We start from the raw sequence: 19,724 nt of genomic DNA, 5'->3' as shown, positions 1-19,724 counted from the left end.
AAAGGAATCCCACTTTACCGTACGCCTATTACTGGACCACTTCAAAGCACCAGTGGGTGCAAGAACTGAGTAGGTCACAGCTCCTACTAGAAAAGTTCTATTGTATACAATTTAGAGAGGAGCATGGTCGCTAGAGTACGGGTTGCCCACTTTTATATCTATTATACGATGCCAGACCCTTAAATCAAAAAGAATAAAATCCAGGGTACTGCTATATGACCCCCTGAAGAAAGTTGGTCTGGCAGGATAGTCGGCTGGAAAACGGCCATTACCAGGGCGAAGACCATGAAGTATCATAAGGTCTGTTATCTGCAGAGCCCTGGTGCAGACTTTAGATGGATTTGGCTGAATTAAATAAGGAGGAATATTCCATATATCATCTTCGGTCTGCATGACCTCAATGAGAGCAGAGTTGGGCTCAATTGATGTGTTAAAATCTCCAGCTATAATAATATGATATTTTAGACAGAGATCCAGAATTATAGTAGTCAGGAGCCCTATAGTGGCTGACCGTTGATTGGGAGGGAGCGGTCTATTGTAAATATTTATGCACAAGACAGGGAAACCCAAATTTGGCTGTATAACTATAGCCAAAATGTCAGGGGAGTCTACGTAAAGCTCCTTTGCTCCACCCACCTCTGCCACCCAAGTACATAGACCCCCTGCTAAAGACGGCATAGCTTTTTTTTTTTAAAGGAACAAAACCCCTGCCTATATATACTATGCGTAGCCCATGTTTCCTGAAACATACAGATGTTAAAGTTGTCAACATATGCTCCCCAATCAGTATCGGCTGGTTTACTGTTGATACCAGTCACATTTCAGGACAAAAGCTTCGCAGCTGAGTGAGCAATGGAACAAGTGGGTCCGCAAGATGTGTCATCTGGATAATAGCTATTGGCACGCTCAACAGAAAATGCTATTTTAGAATTATTAATGGGGACAGTTTGTAATTTCCATAGCGATACAGCTCCTGAGCTTGATGGAATTTTTGAAAAAGATGAAGTCAGTGAGCCTGAGCTGGGAATAAAATTACGGGGCCTAGGTGGACACAGTCAATCAATATCTGAATTGGTCCCCTGGAAATCAAGTTCATGTGCATTGTGACCTTTGGAGGCAATTCTCATGTCGTTCATGGTAGCAGGGCCGGATGTTAGTCTGTTGAAAGCGTGGTGTTGTGTAGCGCTGCTCAATGCCAGGGTGGCCGAGTTTGAAGGAAGATTCGGCCTCGCATTGCCAGCAGTGGGACAACTATCACTGAGGAAAATAGCAGTTTCCTTCCTCAAATAATTACGGGCTTCCATATGCAGTAGGCCCGTTACCAAATGGGGGTTTGTAAGATTACGTTTTATGGTGTCCCGATCGCCAGATGAACCGCTTAAGCGTTCAGCAGATAAAATGTCAGCATGGATAATTGAGCCACAGCCTCTAGCGTGACGTAGCCAATGCGAGACCTTGTTGATAAGTGAGAGTTTATCTTCCCGTGATTTTGTGGGTAAAGAGGGGACGTTACACATATAATTATAATTGTCATTGTTCGTATATGGGCTCTGGCGAAATGCTAGTGTAGTATCCCTTTTCAAATCTGCGTAGGAAAAAGAAGGCTTGATATTTTCAGGGAAGGACACAGAATATCTGCTGTGATGAGTCAATTGTTTCGGGCCTAAAGTGTCCTCAAAAGTTGGCAAGGGTCCAATTGGCAAAGGTACAAGAGCAGGAGGGTGGTCAGTTGACAAAGGAAATATCTTGGTTTCACGAGAATGAGATAGATCTTTCTATGTACTGAAACTCAGGGTGTAGCACATACTTTAGAAGTTTGTTTTCTGCATGTTTTTTTGGATGCACAAAATGAAGTCTCTCCTGAAGATGGAGTTAAGGTTCTGTTTTCTATTTCAACAGTGACATAAGCAATAACCCACTGAGCTGTCTTCAAAAATACAAATCTGTGATCTGCATGTCACATGTTCTTTTCAGCAGGAGCGTTAACCCTTTATACTACTGTATCAAGAGGCACATCTGTGACAAGATACATCCCAGATAGCTCGCTAGAGTGCTTTAACCATCAGAGTTATCATTCCCTTGCAAATATCCCCCAGAAAATGTCAAACATCTCTGCAGGCTGCTCTTATTTCAGTTCAGTAGGGCATACTGAAGGCACTCCCTTGATCTTGGCACCCAGTGTGATGCTGGTTGCATGCCATAGAGACCGCACTGAGTGCCTTACTTCACCTCTAAAAAATTGGGACAGATATATTTGAGGTATAAGTAACAAGAGCAAAGTACTGAGTAAACGCAGTTACTTTTAAAGTTTGCGATGTACAGTCAAGGGCACAGATGTCGAATAATTTGTAATTCACTCAGCTAGCCCTGGCTTTTTAGTCAACAGCCTATTGCATTCTGAAACTTATAGTTTTTTTTTCTAACATTGCAAAATCATAGCATGAATGGCACCGTCGAATAAAAGTCCGGACAGACTGAAATTGAAATTATAGACACAGAGTCACTTCGAAACTATGGGGCTAAATGAAAATAACTATTTTGTTTAGTCAAATGTTAAACTTAGTCACCAACACCACAAAGTAAAAAAAATGTTTTGAATCTATTTACAATAGATCTCAATCGGCAGCTGTTAGAAATGGGGTCTTTGGTTGGCACTCAGGTTACCCCCTGTCCAAGCACGGACCCTCACTCTAGTCAGGGTAAAAGGGAATCACCATCAGCTAATCCCCGCTCACCTCCTTGGTAGCTTGGCACGAGCAGTAGGCTTAACTTCAGAGTGCTAGGTGTAACTTTTTTGTACCAACACACACAGTAACTCAATTAAAACACTACAAAATGACACAATACAGGTTTAGAAAAATAGAAAATATTTATCTAAACAAGACCAAAACGACATAAATCCACACTACACAAGTTATCAATTAAAAAACAAAAAGAGTCTTTGTGTAGTTTTAAACACAACACTAATGCTGTTAGCGTGAAAATGTACCTGGGTGCGTCAAAAATAACCCTGAGGGGGCGAGTGTGCGTCAAAAAGGGCTGGTGATGCGTCTATATCACTCACGAGCAAGACCTTGCATCATTTGTCCTTCAGTCAAGTCGGCGTGCGGTGTTTCTTCTCTCTGCAGGAGAGTGATGTGTTGATTCGAACCGCACTCTCGGGTCCGGGCAGGCCTTGTGTCGTTTTTACACGCCCAGCGAGGTTTGCGTCAGAAATCCAGCCGCACGATGATCCGAAAAACACACAGCGTGGGTTGCAATCTCACCAGCCTCCATCAGCGATGCTGCACGTCGTTTCTCCAGCCGCGTGCGTCGATCTTCCAGTCGCGCTGCAGGCAAGCATTGATGTTCAGCCGCAAAGCCGGCGGCGCATCGATTTTTCAGCCGCAGATCGGAGTTGCGTCGATCTTTTCCCCGCACTGCGGTTGGTGCTTGGATTTCTCACTCTTGGCCTGCCAGCTTCTCATTTCAGGATCCCAGAAACTAGATGGGCACCACTTGGCAGAGTAGGAGTCTCAGCAGAGGCTCCAGGTGCCGGCAGAGAGAAGTCTTTGCTGCCCCTGAGACTTCAACAACAGGAGGCAAGCTCTAAATCAAGCCCTTGTAGAGTTCTTCACAAGAAGGAAGACAACACAAAGTCCAGTCTTTGTCCTCTAGCACAGGCAGAAGCAGCAACTGCAGGATAGCTCCACAAGGCAGAGTCACAGGCAGGGCAGCTCTTCTTCCTCAGCTCTTCTCCAGGCAGTGGTTCCTCTTGGTTTCCAGAAGTATTCTAAAGTCTGTGGTTTTGGGTGCCCTTCTTATACCCATTTTGCCCTTTGAAGTAGGCCTACTTCAAAGAAAAGTCTCTGTTGTTTGTGAAATCCTGCCTTGCCCAGGCCAGGCCCCAGACACACACCAGGGGGTTGTAGACTGCATTGTGTGAGGGCAGGCAAAGCCCTTTCAGGTGTGAGTGACCACTCCTCCCCTCCCTTCTAGCACATATGGCTCACCATGAAATGCAGGCTACACCCCAGCTCCCTTTGTGTCACTGTCTAGAGAGAGGTGCATACAGCCCAACTGTCAAACTGACCCAGACAGGGAATCCACAAACAGGAAGAGTCATTTAAGCAAGAAAATGCCCACTTTCTAAAAGTGGCATTTTCAAACACCCAATCTTAAAACCAACTTTACTAAAAGATGTATTTTTAAATTGTGAGCTCAGAGACCCCAAACTCCACATGTCTATCAGCTCCCAAAGAGAATCTACACTTTAATCATATTTAAAGGTAGCTCCCATGTTAACCTATAAGAGGGACAGACCTTACAACAGTGAAAAACGAATTTAGCAGTATTTTACTGTCAGGACATATAAAACACATTACTATATGTCCTACCTTAACCAGACACTGCACCCTGCCCTTGGGGCTACCTAGGGCCTACCTTAGGGGTTTCTTACATGGAAGAAAAGGGAAGGTTTAGGCCTGGCAAGTGGGTACACTTGCCAAGTCGAATTTGCAGTTTAAAACTGCACACACAGACACTGTGGTGGCAGGTCTGAGCCATGTTTACAGAGCTACTAATGTGGGTGGCACAACCTGTGCTGCAGGCCCACTAGTAGCATCTGATTCACAGGCCCTGGGCACCTCTAGTGCACTGTACCAAGGACTTACCAGTAAATCAAATATGCCAATCATGGACAAACTAATCAACCATACAATTTACACAGAAAGCATATGCACTTTAGCACTGGTTAGCAGTGGTAAAGTGCTCAAAGTTCAAAAGCCAACAGAAACAGGTCACTAAAAATAGGAGGCAGGAGGCAAAAAGATTGTGGATGACCCTGCAAAAGGGCAAAATCCAACAACAGCATGTCGCAAGGGTGCCTTTCAGATAGAATTGGTATTTCAAACATCAGCACTAAGCATGGGATTATAGTCTCGTTCACGTAGTGAACAAATGAAAATAAAGTACAGGACTTGGGGAAAGTATATATTCCTACAAAATGATATATTCATATTTATTCCCTTTGTGTCAATATGCGTTATAACCACACAAGCCTTTAGCGCTCATATTTTACAACGTTTTCACCTTTACAACACATTGTGTTACATGATGGTACTTTGACATGCACTGGCCAGTGTAATGACAATCTTGATATATATATATATATATATACTTTTTTGGGGTGAAACCAAAACCACCCTTATTTTTCTTTTTGTCTTTTGGGGGTAACCTACCCAACCCGCACAACCCTCCATTTTTAATACCATTGACATCTCTTAACCGCTACCCACCCCTGAGCCCTAAAAACCCTTACCTCCTTTTATGAAATGTATCACTTTGTCACTTGAGATAAACTAGTAGATTTTGAACACATTGTCATCTTTTGACAACAGCGCCCATGAGCATAAACAAAAGAAAGCATGAGAAGAAACTGAGAAAAGACGACTTGGCAAAATAAAATAAAGCTTTGCAATTATGTGCCTGCAGTCGTGGCTTGCTGACCTGTAAAGGGGCAGGACTGATGCAGCCTGCGCGTGGGGTAACATTTCATTAAAAAATAAAATAAAAAAGTATCTTCTCCGTTGCAGCGCTGCTCCTCTCTCCCTCGTCATCACTGCAGGCAGGCACAGGCTCCTGGCCTGCCCTGCGGCCAATCCTGGCGCCGCTCAGAGAAGCATCAGGATTGGCTGGGAGAGCCCTGGCTGAGCGCTCCCAGGCAGACTGGGAGCCTGTGCAGGCTCTATCCAGCCCGGAGAGCCTACTGCGCATGTGTGTTTGGCCAGCCCGAGATGGATGGCCAAACATTCATGCATTCTGAGGGGCGTGCTCTTTTCACTCCCCTCACCTCCATGGGCCTGCCCTTTTCACCATGAAGGGATAATAAACATAGTTTATTATCCCTTCGTAGTGAAAGGTTTGCAGCTTCTGCTGCTGGCGATGGAGGGGCGACACTCATCCACCCTAATGGAGGAGCCACCCCTGTGTGCCTTCTGAACACATTTTGCCAGTGACAAGCCTTCTGTTTGCGGGGCACTTGAAGTGAAAAACAACAAATAGTACCTGGATTACGTCAGGAGCAGCGGACGGGCACTAATTAAGTTGCATCAATTAGTGCTTGATCCCTGCTCCACACAGAGAAACAGAAGTGATGCCAGGCATGTGTTGCCGAATTACGAGGCTGTAAAGAAGAGTGCCACGCAAACCCACAAATGGTGAGCGACTGGTGGGCTCCAGGCTCTTTAAGGAACACATGAGTCTCGCAAAGCGCATGCACTTGCAGGCTTGACCCTAACAAAAGGACAGTAGGACAGTAGGGAAAGGGGGGCTATATAAGAAATATGGTGGACGGTAATATCAGTGATAGGCGAGGGTGGAAGCAAGTCAGGCGAGGCAGCAGGCAAGTCCAGTGTGCATGAAGCACACATGTGTTTTGGCAGACTGGAAAAGGTTTGATGTGATAGACGCTGATGTGAGTAAAAGCGACTATCCCCCTCCCACTTCCATCTTTCCAATTCCAAGGGAAAGGTTTCAGCACTAAGATAGTTGAGTTATAAGCCATGCAGAAATCTCACATTTGTTTCTTTTCCTTGTGGTATCTTAAAATTGTACCCCTCCATTAATAACGTGAAAACCAAAACTACAAGTATCGTGATATAAAGAAAGAGCCAGGGGCTGAGCGATCTGCTCGTTTCTAACGTTTGTCAGCTTGAGATGCCTCACCCCTAACTGGGTTGAAAGATGGGAGAACAGCAGAGGTCCCGAGTCACACTGAGGTCGGTCGCTTTTTTTTATTTTTATTTATCTACCTCGGTCAGCGAAGCTCTCCCCAGGTGCAGGCCTTACGGTTGCAGCAAGGCTCGTTCCGCTGGCTGATGTTTCCTGTTCTGTTTTTTTCCCCTTACATACAGGATGTTTGAAAAAAAAGCTGCCCAGAAGCAGTACCGTCCTCCGTGCGTGATGCACACAACCTAGCGGTTTTCTAATCCTGCGCAGGGCGTGCTATCGGTCCTCTCGGACACGCTCACACAGGACGCTCGGGCTCCACGGCATTTTCTGCAGACCCGGGATGGTTGCTGCTGGGTGCAGGTAAGAAGCGAACAGCTGTGGGCGTCCCGCGAGACCTCGCGTGCTTGAAGCAGTGCTGCTTCCTCTTCGAGTGCCTCCAGTGAACGGGGCTGGGTGAGGAGCGCCCGTGATACAGAGGCGAACCTAGTCCAACAGCGGCCGGGGAGCCGCGCCCTGACTGTTAGCGGGGCAGAACCAGAGTATCGGGCACCCTGTGACCCGTGAACGGTTCAACCACAGGGGGTCGCTCTGTCACACCGCGAGTCGGGGCTCTAAAAGGGATCCCCGGAAAGGTAAAAAGTTTATTTGAATACGCTTTGGAGTTTAGGGATATTTTTTTTTGGTAGGAATAGATGTACTTGTGCTCAGTGCTTAAAATGGAAAAATAGAAGTGCAGGTACTCTCCAATTACAATTATTACGTTTTTCCTGGGAAATGCAGGTACTCTCTCTCTCTCTCAAAATAAAAAAGTGCCGGTACTCTGTACCGGACAGTTCCTGGCCCATTTAAAGCACTTCTTGTGCTGGGGACTGACTGGACGACTTCAACTCTCTTAAGCGGATAAAATCGATTAGGAGCATGGCAGCTCTCGACGTGTTTCATGCAGGGTGTGAATAGCACATTTGGTGTTGCTTTACAAACTAAGGCATGTCGTTTCAACTTCTTTATTCGAAACGTACGATTGCAAGTATCAGAACAACCATTGTTTTCGGCTACTTATTCCTATCAGGTATAAAACTACGTGAGTACTCATTGGAAAAAAAGACATAAATAAGTCGACGTGGTCCACCTGTATTTTTTTCCTGTTTCAGTTCACTAGTTTTAAAAAAAATCGTAAAAAGGCTTGCTAAATTACCCAAACGATTTCAGAAAGTGAAAAAACATACAAAGCATTATAACAATGTTTAATAGGAGCCAATATTGTAGCTTAAAACGCAATTTGTGTAAATGAAGAACTTTCATGTATAGTCTGCAAAAATAGTCGCGTGGAGTGTATATATGTATGTGTGTATATATATATTTTCTACTTCACTCTCTACATTCCACGAGCTTTGGATATTGTGCAGCCCCTTTTGGTGTCTGATCCAGTTGCACCATTTTTTCTCTATTATTTATATATATATATATATATATATATATATATATATATATATATATTCAGACCATGGCCGAATAACCGCAATATTATAGGTAAATTTGGGCTAGGCTTATTGTCCCTGCTCAAACGTAGGACCCTCTCAAGGCAGTCTGCGGATCACCCCCAACCCTCTAAGCCAGAGGTCTTCAAACTGGGGAGCGGGCCCCACTAGGAGGGGCTCAAGTGATCCCAAGGTGGGTGGGGGGGGGGGGCGCCAGACTCTAGCCAAAAGAAGCATTATACAGATAACAGTCCTTTGTTTTAAGCAGAAGCATGTTATTGCAGTTTTAAAAAGGTAACTGTACTTAACTGCAATGTTTAAATAGGTCTAGACATATTTAAACATTGCCATCTTTATAAAATAATTGTGAAAAACTCTGAGGGGGGACCCGATGATTTTTATTTTTCAACTGGGGGAGCGGCATTAAAAAGTCTGGAGACCACTGCTCTAAGCAGTGGTTGTTGTCAATTGGATTATTGTATGCTTTTGCGTGGTATTTATTTAAAATATAGTTTGTCACCTGCTCCATGCGCATTACGTATAATTTTACTGGTACAATCAGGAACCTCTTTTCTGGACGCTTGTAAAGCTCCCTAACGTCATTAGTGCTGGGGTAGTTGGGGGTGAGAGATGCACTTATACAAAGGAATTATCAGGAAGTCAAAACTGAATTCTTTAAACAATGAGTCATTCTTTAATAATATTAAAGCCCAGTAAAAAGTGAATTCTAGTTAATGAATTTTAAATTGTTTCCTAGTGAGACACGTGCATAATAATATTGAAACATCGCACAGCGAGTAAGGAGCTATATTTTCTAAACAGACAGTGCAAACACAGAATACTTCTCGTAAAGAGCTCCGAGCTGTTGAATACAAGATGAGTGGAATTTGGCATATTGAAATAATTTTATCTTCTATTGCAAGGTATTGGTTTTTATTGTAGCCAGTACAGTTGTGTGTGCTTAAGTGAACAATGGGCTCCCCCGTATCTCAGTCTAGTACCCCATTCGGACTCAACCTTTCCCCTTTTTCTTTAAATAAGATTTTCTTCTGGTAATCGGTTAGGGGCAGATGCAAACATGTTGATTAATGTTGCTTTATAGATTAATTCTGTTTAACCTATGTTTTTTAACGTTGTTTAGTCTGTTTTAGTTAGATATTTAAACTGCATAGTGTTTGCTATTCCAATGTGATAACTGATTTTGTTTTTTACCTAAATCTCTTTGTTATTGGTTCTCGGGGGCTGGGTTTAAATTCATTTGTACTTCTTTTTTTGTGGTAAGGGGTGTCTGTCTTTCAGCTGTCCACCGTGTTTCTATCTTCCTATTTCGATACTTAAACTAGCGCTATTTTAGATTTTGGACTGCGCGCATATTATATGCTAATTTTCCTGACCCGACTGAGCACGTGTTCACCTGTGCGGGCCTAGAGAGGACAGGCGCGCAGCGCCCATAGGGATGAAAGGGCTTCAGACACCCCCGTCCTGTGTCATAGCCTGGTCTGCTGCAGCTTCCAGGACACACACAGGTCACCTGCTGTGTGCTGGGCTGCTGCTGAAGATAAGGCCACACTGAAAGCTCAAAGTACTTCACATGTCAAGAGGGTGAAGAAGAGCAAAAAAACATTATGAAAACTGCATCCAGAGTAGAGTGGGGCTAAGGCCAGAGAGGTGGCTGAAAAATAACACATTCTGCAACTAGGGGATGTCGCCCAACAGCAACATGTGTCAGTTTGGAAGTGGGGACACTAATCTGAGTCTTGTACTTCTTTACGTGTTCGCTCTAATGCCTTTGGGCCACGTTTGCGATGTATCAAAATTGCAAAAAAATAAATAAAAAAAAATCTTTTGTTGGCTTTTAATGGTGGGATGAATACATATAAAATCTAAAGCATTGGGAGTAATGATCAGGAAATTAATTATCTTATATTATGCCATCTCAGTTAGTTATTGCAGTCAATGAAGCGACCTCTCTGTGTAATCAGACAGCCACAGAACAGAATGCTGAGGGCGTGCATTTATAATGCTATGATGTTCCTTTATGCACATTATTAAAAGACAGGCTGCCAAAAAATGTGCAAAGAGATTTAGAAGCAAATTTTAAGTTTTCATAGAATGCAGCAACCGAAAGGGAGGAATCAACAAAGCAGCATGTCTACTAAGATATGGCTCCACAAACACATTTTTGCACCAAAGTGCAAACGTGAGTGTGTGCCATCTGACGTAACTTACCCTTATAATATAAAATACTTTGTTGAGGCATACTTTAAAACCTTTCTCTCACTCCGTGTACTAACAGTGCAGCACACATGCCATGTGGGCAAAGTTTAAACACGTAAAAATATATTTTTCCTCAAGATAGTTTTCTTTTGTGTAGTAAAGGGCCCTGACTATCGTTCTTAGTTGATTGGGCACTGCATCAAAAGCCATGGGTGCCTGCATGGGAACACCCATAGGACAAAACCTTGATGCAAAGCAACACAAGCACTACACTGTATAACCTCGGGGCTACTTCCCTACGGAAATAACGTTTCTCAATGGAGAGTAAATCCCATTTTTAAACTTTGCGAAACTTTGCGTGGCTCAAAGTTTTCATTTAATCATCCTCATTTAGTGTTTGTGATAAAGCAAGTTTGTTAACAATATGTGTTTTTAGTAATTCACTGTACCTGGTATAAACTTTTTTTTAAGTTTCCATTAGAAAGACACATTAGAGAACTCCGCTGCTAAGACCTTTGCATTACCTTTCAAACCAGATTACTCATTATTACCCTGAGGTCTCAAATTACTTAATTCATTAATATTTGCTCGTTAACTAATTATAAGGTGGTCAGCAATGTGAAGCATGCACATGTAATTTATGTATAGCTAGAGGCATAGCTTTCCCACCTAAAGCAAATATCGCTCAGAATTCCCTGTGAGACAAATGTATAATATGCTTTAATGAATGCCTTGTGTGATTTTCCTCCTGTAATGACATATATGCAAAATACAGCACATCTGCACATACCTATGCACTGCACAGCTGTGTCCTGCCTTTTCAAAATAGTGTAGTCTGGTAGTTTGGCAGCAGACTGCTTGTGAAACATTATACTGCAGTACAACTAAGCCTAGGTCTGTCAAAAGCAGCATTATTATGACTCTGTGTATACAAAGTAACCCATGCAAATATATTTCACAATGAATACACTACTTTGTGCACTATTTGTTACTGTGACAATCTGGTAACCATGTTGTCAAAGTGGTGCCTCTCTTGGGCACCAACCAGGGTTGCTACTTTCTCTAACCATGCCAGCTAATTGGTATAATTAGTATAGACATTGAGGAACAACCAAAATAGAAAAGATAATTATTCTTCTCAAAGGAACTTTGGAGAAATTTGTAAGAATGTTTGCATTTTATAATGGACGTTGCCACTGCAGTATTTAAAAAAATTGATAGTCTAGTGAATTTGACACTCTAATTGTGCTGTGGGCATGATAACAGAATTGAAAGCATGTGTGTTGCTATCACATATGCAATATTTCTGTTGAAGTGACCTCTTTGCAGGATATTGTCCATCAGCAACATATTTTATGTGTCTTGGATCTTGAAGGAACATTTGTGTCCTTTGCATGCTGGAACACCATTTGTTGCACAAATATTTCAAGGCAACTACCTTTTTTCCAGTTCTTTTGGATTGGTGGCTTACTATATGGACATGGTTCATTCATCTCATATGAGAACCTCTCAATGTGGGGTGCTATCAGGATTTATATTATATTGGTTGCCAGAGTAAATAACTGATGGCAATATTTCCAAATTATTGGCACTCAGTTATTGAGTCTCAGTTAGAAAGCAAGATCATTAGGGTCAAACCAGAGACTTGCCAGTCACAGATCCCGAAATCAGCTGCTTTAACTCACTAAGATCAATATACTGAAGCATGTACACACGTGCAGCCTCAAAAAACACATATGTTCCAGTGTTCCAACAAGCACAATTAAAAGGTTTCCCTGTCAACAGTCATGTAGGAGCATCTTTCTGAAGATGAACTTAAAAAGATTTTTGGGACAATTGACATAGCATCCTATTGAAATAATTTAAGGAAAACAGGTTATTGAATGCCTTGCACTGAAATTTGTAAAAACAGATTTTTGTGTTGTCCAATCACTCATTCCCCTTCTTAAAGACCTCTCAGTAGCCTACCAAAATTGTCAAATTCACAAAACCAGTATGTTTAAAATGCTCTGTATTTTCCTGCATTGCCTTTAAGGACCGCTCCACCCAATTGGTTGAAGTATTAGCCCCATCTCCATTGGTTGACCTGTTAGCCTCTCCCAAAGTTCAAGTCTAGAAACAGGAGCTATAGATTTGCAGGCACACTTATGCACCTGACCCGTTTGCACCTGTCTGTGTCCTGAACATAGCCGTGCCCCTTGCTATATGTTGCTTTGCAAGGCTGCAAACACTTGGGTGGGAAATCAAGGGGCTAAGACCACTGGACACAGATTAACCTTTCAAATTGCTTTTTCCCTAAGGAAATTATTGGTTCAGTATCTTCTTCATTAACCACCAATCTTGTTCAACTTGCAAAAAATTACTCCTTGGTACTTGCTGCTCTTATTAGTGCTAGATCTGTCCCCAAGCTGCTAGAACATTCGAGTTCTACCTATTCAAGCTATACCTTGAGTTTTTGTTTTTGAATGATACTTGGCTGGGGGAATCTTGAGTACTGTATATTTCATTGGCTTATTGAGGCGGATCGCCTCAAGGGATTAATGACTTTACAAGGCATTTTATTTTACCACCTACGCTTTTACCACACAAGATATATATATATATTTGTAATTGAAATGTTATTTTCCTCTTTGAGGGTGGGAGACCCTCCAACTTCCCCCTTTTCTTACATTAATTATAAATTTCTTCTTTATTGGGGGGGACCTTTCTAGCCCCCTGTTTTTAAATTAGCTTTACCACCCTATATCCCCACCATCACTAAACCTTTAAAATATGCTTACCCCCTTATGCACCTACCCACCCTAAAAATATCCTCACCACCCTATACTCATACCCACCCCTAAAGCCTAAAAATACACTTACCAGCCATACCCTTACCACCCTACACCCTTAGACACTCCTAAACCCTACAAATACACTTACTACCCTGTATTCCTACCCACCCCTAAACCGTAAAAACTCTTCGAGCTATACCCGACCCACCATAACACTAAAATTACCCTATAGCCTTATCCGCCCATATTCCTAAAAATTGCTTTTGCACTGTACATCACTATTCACCCAAGCCCTAATTTTTTTAATATATATATATATATATATATATACACACACACACACAGACTAGACTTACCTTTGGCGGTATAGGCATATGTGTAGTAAAGGCAAGACTGTGTGGTAAGAGGTTTGCCCTCAATAAGCTGTGTGGCGGTGTTGCAATTATTTTTTAGGTGCAATTTTAAAATGGTGCAGATCCTGTTGGCTAGTACTACACGGGCAGAAGTTTTTACCATCAGTCTACACTGAGTTCCAACTCTATCTGCAGTAAGTGATTTAGTTTCTGGCCTTCAGGAGACACCACTAGTTTTAGCTGTGACTTTCCCAAACTCATAACTCCATTTGCTCTTTCTGCCTCCAGTCTGTTAATCTTGTGTGATTGTAACACCACAGTAGATAACATGTCTGCCTATGAATCTAAACGTTTTATTGACTTTTGTAATACTCTTCAGTTAAGTAAACTGATTGATTCGCATACTTATTTGGTAGGGCATTGTTTTTTTTTTTTTAATAGAAATTACTAATAGAAATTTCTCCTGTTTCTACGAGAGTGCCATGCCTGAATAATGAGGTGGACGGTCTTATCCAAGGGACCAATAGTTGCATCACAAGCACCTTAGATCGGTGTTTCCTAACCTGTGGTCCGAAGACCTCTCGGTGACCGGAAACTCTCCTCAGGGGGTCCGTGAGTACTTAGAAAATTTAATAATATTAACAGATTAGGTCCCCAGCTTTGAGTAATGACTCATTGGGGGTGTCCCTGGATTCCAAGAATGATTCAATGGGGGTTCCCGTGTTCCAGTACCCATAAAATGGGGGTCCAAAGAAGTCAAAAGGTTGGGAACCATGGCCTTAGATCAAATGGGCCTTTTACTGCTGTCAGGTTCCACAGAAAAACTCCCATCAGCACATTGGTACAAAGACATTCTTAAAGGAGTCAGACTCTCCTGCAGTGTTTGAAAGGGCTTGGCGAAAAGATTTTGCTCCAGTAAGACAAGATACGATGGATACGCTCTAGCTGACAAGCTGTGCGAAAGGTAGTACAACAGACACGTGGCCATTTTTTTACCTGATCTGCATCAACTCAGCTAACAGTACGATGGAAGCGTTTACAATTGTGAAAGGGCTAGCCTCTCCTGTACCTTGTTTAGTCACTTCTTCTTCCGAGATTTGTGAAGCACTATTGTCATATGATATGATTTTCTTCTTGAATCAGTCTGTGAACCGTTTGACATAACTTTGAGTTCTCTGCCTCCATAAAAAAACGCTTTCAAACTGAATAAAGTGACACAATGACAGCGCGGTTAAAGGATTGCTTACTAGATAATGCGGAGAAGATATCTGCTCTGGCATAGGTTATTGCATCAGGTTTTCTTTTGGACCGTTATCTTGCCAGGATATTTTATCTAGTTATAGTAATTCTGGCAACAGTTGTCACAGAAATTATGAACACCGTTTTTCACCACAGTTTGGAATCTCACCTGCTAGAAACAAGCCTTGGTATCTCACATGTTAATAAAAACCTACTGCAGATCCTGCCATCCTCAGGACCTTGGGACCTATGTCGCACCTGCTTTATAGGCTACAAAAATGGAAAACATAGTAAACAAAGCTGTCTATTTTATTATTCGGTTAAACATTCTGTTCTGCATGCAGCTCAAGCGGATTTCCGCTCTGGCCATGGCACCAAGTTTGCTTATTTAGCATTAATGGACCGACTGGGAATGATACAGTATTAGGAAGGTGTCACTGCTCTCGTTTTATTGGAGCTTTCTGCTGTTTTTGATGCTGTCTCCTGCCACCTGGTTTGCTTGTATTACATGAGATCGGTGTCAGAGGCGCAGCCCTTCACTGAAAATCTTCAATTTTTGCCAAGTTGTGCAATGGAAATCTTGACTGCTCTAATCACTTCCAAATTTCGTGAGCATTGCAAAGCCATTAGATCTGAGCTCTAAAAGGCCCAGCTACTGGCTGTGCTAATTCGATTTGGCAATTGTATTTGTGAGCACATGCATGGATATGGATTTGCACATATGACCAGCAATCTTTCAATGGGTTTTTTGTTAAAGAAAATGAGTTCAAAGATGGTTGATGCGCCTGCATGTATTGTGGCAGATATGACTGCATCGTGACACATCTGCGGGCATGTTGTGACATATGGCTACAATATTTAATTTGCTATTCTAAGATAGAGGATGACAGTTTCAGGACAGTAAACTACATGTACAGAAAAGCAGTTGTTTGCCAGCATAAAAAGAAAACAAGCAGCCTGGTAACACCTAATCAAAAATAAATAAATGAGCATAACATAAATAATTGGAAGCATGAGGGAGGAAAAAGAGAGCGCGCGGGGGGGGGGGGTGCAGAGGAACAAGCAGGAGAGAGGGGAAAAGCATGCAGTCCAGTGAAGTACTTACTTTTAAATAAAACAAGAACTAACAAAGCCAAAAGGTCTGATATTTGCTGCCAGGCTTTCTACTTTGTCAATGATTGTGTTGTTGAAGTATTTGCAAAACTTTAATGTTTGGGAAGCTGTCGGCCTTAGAGAGAACAGTCTCTTTTGGTGAGGTTAGCCAATGGTAAAAGTGGGCTGACTTGTCCTGTATTGCAGGAGGGGGGAAGGAAAATGTGAATGACATCACACAGACCAATGGATGACTACTTCTGGCTAAAACCACCCCAGAAGACTGTGATACCGAAATGCCCCAGGGGAGAACAAACACAAGTATAGGATGGATTCCTTTGAATCAAGTACAGTATCAACTGAGATAGACAAGTATGCCAACCAATCTTGAGCAAGGGAATTACCCAAAGACCATTCTAAATATGTTATGTATTGGAAACAAAAGGTCTGTCAACAGACAATTAAAGCTTTACAGAAGTAACCATTTTTACAAGGAATCTTCTCTGTGAAGCTCTAAGATTGAATCCAGATATCTGCGGCAGGTGCATTTGAACTAGCTAGGATGGAAAGTTTGAGGGATTCCGAGCTCGCATACCGACCTTTGGTGAGTCTCTGGGTTTTTCATTGTGGGTGGACCCTAATGAGGAAGAAAGGAGCACATGGTTAAATAAAGGAGATGGAATCGCAGATTAGTGAGGAAGGAATGGGCAATCTGGAAAGAGGAAAGGAAAAAGGGAGGTGAGGTTGAGAGGCAAGAAGGCGAGGTATATTGAAAATGAAGTAGCAGAAGGAGGACAAGAATGGAGAAGATGGAGGAAAGTGAATGAAAATAAAGTAGGAAGTGGGTTGGGGAAGAAAGAAAAGCAAGTTCTCAATGCTCTGTAACCAATTACCTAGCCCAGTCTGTTAAGAGGGCCCTTTGTCCCTGTAATCCATGTTCTACCATGAATTCGTCACCATCTCTATACCAACTCCTTCATTCCTTTTCCCTCCGTCTTTCCCAAGCTGCTGCAAAAATGCTTTCCTCTGTCTTATCTCTGTGGTCAAACTGTGTCTCCCTTTCTCTGCGCTCCCTCTCAATCTGCTACAACCAACAGTATAGATAGTGGGCTGTTCCTGGCTGCAACCTTTTCATATCCTAATGTTAAACAACTTGCCCTCCTCTTCCCTCTTTTTCATCTATCTGTCCTCCATCTTCCCCTCATTGCTTTGCAGCTAGGTTCAGGGCTTAAAAGTGCTTATAGGAGTACATACCAGCATTGGAAAAAAGAATATATAAGAGAACGGCAACACAAGAAACGAGAGGAGATGATCTGGATACCCAGATCCCAGGTACATGTGGCCCTCGGGGATGGAGCTTCTGAGAGTGCACGTAAAGGTACCTGGACGCAGAGAAACAGCAGTATTGGCAAAGTCAATCGATCTTGCCTTGTTGGCCTATTGACTTTATTAGTTCTCTTTGCAGAAGCGGTGCAGCATCCACAAGGAAAAAAAAAAAGGTGCGATGATGTGGCTGCTTCTGACGGCTACTTCGTTTTGTAGACATACGCATGTGTGATAACGTTTGCACACCATACATTTGTGTGCTGATGGGATGATGCAAGCGCTATTTTCTATGTGTCTCATTTTATTTGCCAAACCACGATGACACATCAATTTAAAAACAGTAAATAAAAAACACATTTTATTTGTTTGAAATGGCTTTTTAGATAGTCGAGTTCCAAAAACTCATACAGTTAACCATTTACTTCAAGGACATGATTAGGAGAGTAAAGCAGAACTGGTGGTGTGTGGAGGAACGGGAAGCAATGTAGGGCAGTTATTTCATGGGGTGGTGGGGGTAAGCAGCACTTGAGAGAGCGCAAGAAAACACATTCACCATCAGGGAGTGCTTAGTGAAAAAGACAAAAGTAGTTTCCCTATATGTGAGCAGTGGAAGGATCCAAAGTCATCCAGTAAAAATGATGAACATGAGGTAATTACCTGAGAGTTAATTGTACACCTGAGTCACATAAAAAGCTGACCGGAAAGAGGTTCAAACAATCATTTAGTAAGAGTGATCTATTAAATCCTAATCTGTTATATATGACTAAGGAATCATCCTGTTACTGGCTTTGTTGCTATTTATGCAGAGTTTCACACAGAGCTGAAACCCCTTTCACCACTCTATATGCTTCTTGCTTGCTTGACTCCGAAAATACCTCCTGTTCTTCTCTCTCACCTTTAATGCATTTATAATTGACTGATACGTTCATCCTATTTGTGCTCTTAATGCCCACCCTTTGAAAGATCCTCCTTTTGTAGGATTCATTAAGGCAATGAATCCTTCTCTGTAGCATATCATCCATCCCTTTATGTGTAAACATCTCAAAATGTGTGTATTTTCTGATCTAAATGCATTTTTATTTTATTCATAGAAGGTGATGTTTCAGGGTAAATAAAAAAACCTTAACACTTTGGCAGTGAAAAGACAGTTCTTCACTGTTGTGACGGGGACATCGACCCTCCTCACACAAGCAGATCATCAATTGCTGTAGCATGACAGCCTCTCATATATAACATTACACAAGACTTTATTACAAAACATTTGAAAACCTGTGACCCTGTAACCCCTTAACTCTAAACTAATCTTCTACACATTCTTAACGTGTGGCTTTAACAATGCATACAAAATTACTCATTCGTCACTCTATAATGCATACATTTCTACAGCAAATACAATTTTAATACCATGTTTGTCTTATTATTACCCTAAGACTTTCATATAGTCCTAGCTGATTAGATTTCCTGCACACATTGCCTAATCAGGTTTATAGTCTGTTTGGAAACATAAAATACATCTCAGTGAACCTATGTGCTTTTGGGACATAAATTCCTACAGGTTTGTTAAATACCAGTTAGCTTTTAACTGAATCTTGTCCCCAAGTGAACTCTTGACCTTATTTTGGTCAGCATTGGATTTTGGCCTGCAGTGGTCTTTTATTTCATATATCGTAGTGCTTTCTGCCAATGTCGGTTGTTCCGCTATATTTTCACACACACATTCTACATTTCCTGTAACATTCCTCCCCTAGTTGACTTGTCAACTACTGAATCTAAGCATTGGTCTTTGTCTGGCACTAAGTGTTACACATTACCTGAGAATCTAGCACACGTGTTGGTGTCCTAACTGGAAACATCCCTCCAGCATTAGCACCTACTCTATTACAACATGCTAGGATCAACTTAAGGACACAATATATTAATAATAAGGCTACAAAAGATCGAAAAAAAGCTTCCAACAGTCCCGACATCTAGGATGGCAGTAATGTCAACCACCCACTAAACCAATTATCTGGAGCACTTCCTTTATGTAGCATTTTCTTTCATAGATTATGCAGTTTCTGCCAAGCCTCTGCTAAAGTTGCATTATCTGCATCGTTTGCTGGAATGAAACTACAACACGCTGTCCCAATCAATTTACAGTTGCCCTCTTGCATGGCCGTCAAAAGGGTACCTAGCGGTGCTGCACCACCATTATTCTCATCACATGCAGTTCTTCTTTAACCGCGCTGAACTGATCCTTGATAATGTTGATGGTTTTAAGAATCTCAAGTTATCTGCAATCATTGAGCTGTTGCTTTGGCCTGAACAAACGTCAGAATACTTCCAAAGAATAGCTGTGCATCATTGAAGGAAAGGTATTGCTGAGGAATGTTACTCCAAGTACTCGTACCATAATAGTCTGCAGTTCTTTTCCTTCGATTATGATGCAAAAAAAATAATTGCAAAGCTTTTGGAGTGTTCCTGCAAAGCTGTCAAATTTAATTCCAGGAATTATCAAAACCAGAGCGTGCAAAGTCACCTTGGAACAGAGTCCA

General features: G+C 42.1%; 1 protein-coding gene across 5 annotated transcripts in view; it reads left to right on the top strand.

Moving 5' to 3' along the window:
- Positions 1–6,821: 6,821 nt before the first annotated feature.
- Positions 6,822–19,724, top strand: part of LOC138304103 (CMP-N-acetylneuraminate-beta-galactosamide-alpha-2,3-sialyltransferase 2-like) — a 379,283-nt gene continuing 366,380 nt past the window's right edge. For 2 of the 5 annotated variants that reach the window (XM_069243846.1, XM_069243845.1), the window contains exon 1: positions 6,826–7,071. The gene's annotated coding sequence lies outside the window, so the exon portion shown is untranslated. Of the gene's footprint in view, positions 7,072–7,105; positions 7,344–19,724 lie in introns of those variants that run through there. The other 3 variants (XM_069243850.1, XM_069243849.1, XM_069243848.1) reach the window with 3 other exon arrangements.

Source organism: Pleurodeles waltl, chromosome 7 (genome assembly GCF_031143425.1).
Source record: "Pleurodeles waltl isolate 20211129_DDA chromosome 7, aPleWal1.hap1.20221129, whole genome shotgun sequence".
NCBI lineage: Eukaryota > Metazoa > Chordata > Amphibia > Caudata > Salamandridae > Pleurodeles > Pleurodeles waltl.
This window is presented reverse-complemented; position numbering and strand designations above follow the sequence as displayed.